Here is a 6,519-nt window from a genome sequence, read left to right on the forward strand (position 1 = left end):
AAGACCATATATATAAGGAGTCCATTTTCCCATTATCCCACCGATGCGGGATACCAACATAGTAGACATATAAATTATTTGCATATGTAGCAGTATTGCCAGTCTCACTGCACTGATCATAATAAATTCTTTCACTTTGTATCGAAACAGAAATCTGATCCAATCGACCTGATTTAAATATGAGTTTAACAAATTAGGTTCTTTAGGAGAAAAAATAAAAAAGCCAGACCACTCCCATAAAATTTAATGATTTATTCTTCTTATTTTAACTTTCTATCATGATTTTGCTGATATCTATATGGATGTTGGCAGACGAAGATTAATGCACTCACCCAGATATAAGAGAAGATTTTTATGTTTGCCTACGAACAATATGAAATTGAAACAAATTATATTTCTTGATAAGTATTGTGTAACAAGTACAATAAAATATATAGGGTACATGTACAAGTAAGAGATAATGCTATCATGAAATACAACAAGAATTTAAGATAATTTAAGTCTTTTATTTATCATTCCCCCTCGAGCTATGCATGATCTGGAAGAATGTAGAATTTGTTACGCAAAAACAACAATCGAAGTAAAGAAAGTGCCTTAGTTAACAAACCAACAAGTTGATCTTGACTAGGGACATAATAAACTCGAAGAATACAACTTTTTCATGACCAACATTGACACCAATTTCAACATTATTGGTACGAGCGTGTTGACGTCGTCCAAATTACATCTTTTAATGGATGTAAAACAGTCATTGTCAAATATATAACCTCTAGGTTGGAGTAGAATCCAACAGAGAATACGATGAGAAGCATATCCTACTCGTTCATGTAATTACTTTACTAGGGTCTCTATTCCTAAGGTAACCAAGGTTTTAGTTTTTAGGATTGATTTTGAAATTTTGATCACTAGCAATCTATCTATATAGAATGGGAGAGGCAAAAGCATGATATGATGACAAGTGTCATCACCAGAAAATTCGTATTTAATAAATAAAATAAAATAAAAAAGTCACAAAAAAAAGAGAAGAAAAGAAAAGACAAAAACAGAAAAAACAATTCTTTAAGAAAAACTAACTGAGGAGGTCTAATACCCCCCATTCCCCGGCCAGAAAATTTGAAATAAAAAATACAAATTATATATTAAAAAAACACAGAATTAGGAGCATTCAAATTTAATTTCAAAAAACATGTAGAATCTAAAAGCTAAGTAACCAACTAAATCATTAGTATTTGTTTTTAAATAATAATAAATAATAAATAAATTAAAAGATAAAGGATACCAACTTCCCAATAAACTCCCACGTCTCATTAACTATTTCGAAATCCTCAGCAAACCGTTTCAAATCAAAATCTCAATTACATACAATGGCATAAAAATAGAGTAAAATCAACAAATGAGGAAAATTCACCCCAACACCCGTATCAAATGAACCGCAAATCCAGTTGCACTCAAGGCATAGAAGAAATGACCATGAGAGGACTTTTACCGTCTGTGAGAAATATTTGAAGGTACAAAGCTTCATGCTTGCTTCATCTTTGCTTCATGTATCTCTATTAAAGCAAGTTCTGATGATTGGAACACCAAAATTAGTCACATATATTATTTGTTGTTTCATCTCATTTGGCTCGTATGAAAACCTGCACCTTATAGAAGCAAGATCATCTCATTTGCTTCTGTTACTTTTTCAGGGTTCAATGGACGCAAGAAGCCGTTGGAGTGTATCAGTACTTTCTCAAAGTAAGTGTCTTGGACATAACATTCGTCCTTTCTGTTTCTTTCTCCTCTTAATTTGCATAAAATTTGAAACCTGCAGCTGGTGTTGGAAACTGGCATGAGGCAGAGAAGGAAATTAAGTGCGGCATAATTAAAGGAAATTTTAGTAGCTTTTGAGGGGGGAAAACAACTAAAATTGATAAATAAAGATTAAGCAAAATAGAGGAACTGAAATTGAAAAGGATTCATTGTCATGCTTCATGATCTAGAATGTTGTCTTGCCAGCGACAGACGTTATATTGAAGACAAACAACAATTGTTGCATCATTCCATAAAGTACAGAGAAATTCAAAACTGCGACACAAAATATGAATCTTCTATCTATACTTGTGATTTATTTGGGAATTAGAAGTGGCAAGAATCAAACTTTGTGTTTGTCTCAAAGTTGAGAAAACAAGAATTTGCTCTGTGTGTCTGCTGGTGTTTCATCTGGTCCTCAGAGGCCGCACTATTGATTCAAATCAGGTACTCCCTCCATCCCAATTTATACGAGGGTTGACCTATTTGAGGAGTCAAACAGTTCTTTCTTTGATTACAATTTCAAACATAGATTTTTCGAGACTTTTATAATAAAATTTACATATTTGAAAAATACATTAAAAAAAAGTACTATAAGTCCGCATAATATGAAAATAGTTGGAGAAAATCGTAGTCAAAAAAAGAACTGTTTGACTTCCCAAATAAATTAACCCTCGTATAAATTGGGACAGAGAGAGTATTATTTTTTAAACCATTTTTAGATGAACAATTTCTTTTGGAATATTTGTCATCCTCCTCCTAATATGAAAGGACATTGGTTATGTATAGTTCTCAGTGACCGAGCATTTCAAGAGTTTAGATATGGGTATAATCCAATCAATTACTCAAGTTACTTCTTTATGATCTCCTCCAATTTTTTCCCCTTTATTCCTCTTTCTATTTTTTCAAAAATTATAAAAGGATGATAACTATGCTGACTTTCAAAGTTTTTCACAGTTATGGGTGATAGGTGCCAAAAGAAATAAGAGATGCTAATTTCTTCGTCTTTGGGGTGAGTACTGAATTTGTTATTACTTTTTATGTCAATTGAATTTGAATTTTAAATATAGATATTTTTTAAAAGTATTAGCTTGCCTATCAAGTGTCCATAACAACTGGATGTGGGAGCAGTATCCCCTTCATAATATTTTTCTTTTAGTATGAAACTAAAGAAGAATAAATCTATTTTTTGCACTCTTCTAAATTTCAATTTCTTTTATTGATTAGTCTTTATTTGCTTTTCTATAGGTGCTCCAAAACGTCTCCTTGAAGTTGTGGTTTTTGGTATACAAGGATTGGCTACTAGACTGATGAAAACAACTCTTGCCAAGTGCTAATAAATCAGATGTGGTCGTGATGTAATTTCAGATGCAAACATTTTATATATTTTCTTGATATTGTGTGCATAATATTAGAATGGTTCTACTAGACAATGTACTAAGGTTCTTTTGCACATATATTATGGATAAATGATCCTATTAGATAGTGTATATAGAAGAGCTTTAATGAAGCTTTATCATGTCTGTCATCTTCTGCAAATAGATAGTCGATAAAACTTTCACAGTATCGAGAGTTGCAATGTATGTAATGTTAGAGTTGTACCTTGCTTTTGATGGGACTTTTAAGGAGCACTTTGAAGGAGCGTGAGAACACATACTTTTCTTTAACCAATGTGAAATGTAATCAATGGTGGCTTGAATTAAATGGTGCGTAGGATGTAGTCTTTGGTTCTTTGAGGTAGGTTGTGCATAACCTATACAATAATTACTTTTCTTACTATTAATCGTGCATTACACGGTATTTATAATAGTAGATTACAATAGAATATTTCAGTGCATTATTTGTTGGAAAGAAATAAGCAATAATCAAATTGCACGATGAGGTAACAGCGGAAGAAATACCCAAGTCAAAACTTCCCAAATTATTTGAACCAAGAGAAGACAATAAACACTGGGACAAATGAAAATCCGGGCAGTAGCTATACCAACAATAAAATAGGAAAGGAAGCAAAAATAAATCGAATGCAAGAGACACCAAATTTACATGGTAAAACTCCTTCAAGGTGAAGAGGAAACATCCACGGGACTTCCGGCCCACAAAAGCTCCACTATAATCAACAAGAGTTACAAAAATATTCTCCAAATGGCTACAACAACAAAGCCAAGTACGGAGCAACAATACATAAAAGATAAAGCACCAAAACTAGTTGAAGAAAGGAGAGAAATCACTCCAAAAATGAGCTACCGTTTGTACTCGAAACTGAGATTACAGACCACAAAATCCGATCTCCACCATTGAAATCGAATAACCAGATGTTGAAAACTCCCAGTTCAAATTTCACCATGATCCAACGGTTAACAAATCGGGAAACGCAATTTAAAGCGGACTGTTGTAGCAGAAAATTTCTGGACGAAAATCTGCTTTCTCTCTCACGTTTTTCTCTCTATATGGTTGCTATGAATTCACTCTTGTGTTGTGAAAAAAAGACCTAAATTGATCCTATATATAGAGAAAATTTTGGAAAAAATTGGCCTGACCCAAATTGGATTGGGTTTTATTAATCAAATTCCACATAGGAAGGGAAAACCAAAAAACCTAACCATTCTCCCCCTCCCAACTGCGAAGTACATTCAAATAGAAAGGCACCTTTTCCAATTCTTGACCACAAAGAAAATTGCAATAATTGTTCTTCTAAAAAATCAGAGTTCCCATTTGAAAATTTATGAATATACGATAGTTTACAAAGTTAAAACAATCCATACACTGAGTGTCGGCCATGTAGATAAATATTGAGATTACCTACAAATAACCAACACATTATTTCATTTATAATCAGTACAATATACTATTAATCAAAAAAAATTAATACGCCTTTTTGTCTTCCCTATTTTCATCGTTTACTTTTTTTGTGATTAACTTTCATTGATATTCTACGCGCAACGCACAGGTACGTATACTAGTTAGTAGAAAATGATTAAGTTGAAACTATTTGATTGGGGAATTCGGATTGTGGAGTCATGCAATAGGTCTAGTGATGGGTTAGTTACTAAGGTAGATATAGAGGGTGTGAGATAGGTAGTGGAGACTCAAGTACAAATGGATATTTCTCAATACACCCACTTAATGTCACATTTAGACGTTTTGAAGCCTAAAGTGTTGAATTCTTAAACACCACTGATACCCTTAGTTGAATCCCTTCTCTTTCTAGTTGGGATTCATTAGATTGAGGTTTAAAACCCCCAAGTCCTAATTAATTTACCCCTTTCCAAGACTATTGTTTCCTTTTTCAAGTTTAACTAGAGACAATAGGAATAAAATGGATGTTTTCAACAACACCTTAGCAATATATATGAGGGATAACTAAATACCCACACGTACTACACCTTTGTCATATTTTAAGACTTAACCCAATCACAAAAACTCATTTAAAATGCACAACCCCATCTTTTTACTTAGCTACTCATAATGAAAGAGAGAGAAGACATAGAGGTAAATAAAGCCATAGAATCTCATAATAATTTTGTATTAGAAAATGGAGGAATCTTCAACTTCAATGATTTGGATATATCCGATGGATAAAAGAATGCTTGACAAGATACTCCACGACACTAGAATATGTTTTTGGGATATATTAATTAATATACAGCTTTTGAAAATATTTACGCCACGTAGCCCAATATACAATATTATAGAACATTATATCAGGGGAAAAGCATTACACATAATGTATCAACCTTGTATAAAGTGTATAATAGTGTATGAAAGGTGTTTATACACAAATATATTAAAAGTCGAGTGTTTATACACAAAATATGGTCTACCTGGCATAAACATTTTAAATATATATATATATTGGGGAACACAATTTTACAAAAATGCCACCACGTCCCACTCTACGACTGCAGACCAGGTCTGCAGTCTGCACAAAGGGATTCGCAGAGTGGGTCTTCAATTTTCAGATCTGACTTTCTGTTCAGAAGTGTGGTTTTGGAATTGGACCACAGAACAGGTCTGCAGTCCGTAGAAGGTCTTCATTGCTCCCCAAATTTGATTTAGACTTGACTTGAGCAGTTGATCGCAGATCGGGATGTGGTCGACAGAACTGGAATGCGGAGCACAATTGGTCATGGCATTTTTTATCTCAAGTTCTTCTTTCTCTGTTAACTTCTGCGGTGTTGAATCCCTATCTGCGGCCCGCAATCTCATTTTGCGGTCCGCAACTAAGGTCTTTGCTGCACTTCTTTAGTTTTCAACACTTTTATCCACTTTTATGCACTTTTCTCAATTCCTAGTGTCCAATGTAAAAATCCTACAAAAAATAAAATAACATAAGAGACACACACTCAACAAGCATTGATGACATGAAAAGTTTATGCAATTGGTATCAAATGTGCCATAAATTCACGGCACATCAGCACCCAACTTAAATTATTGCTTGTCCTCAAGCAACTAAAACGACACTAAAGCTATGACTAACAACAAAGAAAGAATGACTATGGTTAGTTCTACCTATAAGTTTACAAGCATGCGATTCAAAATACTAACAAACCCTCAATTTTTATCATATACAGAGATTCTATGGCTACTCGACAACTCTGGTACTTTTCTTTACTGTTCGAGGACAAACGTTTGTTTAAGTGGTAGATGATGTAATGACTCACACGGTTGTTTTGAATTTTTGGACTTGTTTTCCCAAATGGGCCCTTCATGTAGCTTTAAATTGGTGTT

At 33.5% G+C, this 6,519-nt stretch overlaps 1 long non-coding RNA gene across 1 annotated transcript; it reads left to right on the forward strand.

Annotated features, from left to right (window-relative positions):
• The first annotated feature begins 741 nt into the window (after positions 1-741).
• LOC132036992 (uncharacterized) lies at positions 742-3,357 on the forward strand. The gene is made up of 4 exons (XR_009409725.1): positions 742-1,508; positions 1,689-1,737; positions 2,749-2,803; positions 3,040-3,357. It is a non-coding gene; the product is annotated as an uncharacterized LOC132036992 (long non-coding RNA).
• The last annotated feature ends 3,162 nt before the right edge of the window (positions 3,358-6,519 follow it).

Source organism: Lycium ferocissimum, chromosome 11, assembly GCF_029784015.1.
Source record: "Lycium ferocissimum isolate CSIRO_LF1 chromosome 11, AGI_CSIRO_Lferr_CH_V1, whole genome shotgun sequence".
Taxonomy (NCBI): Eukaryota; Viridiplantae; Streptophyta; class Magnoliopsida; order Solanales; family Solanaceae; genus Lycium; species Lycium ferocissimum.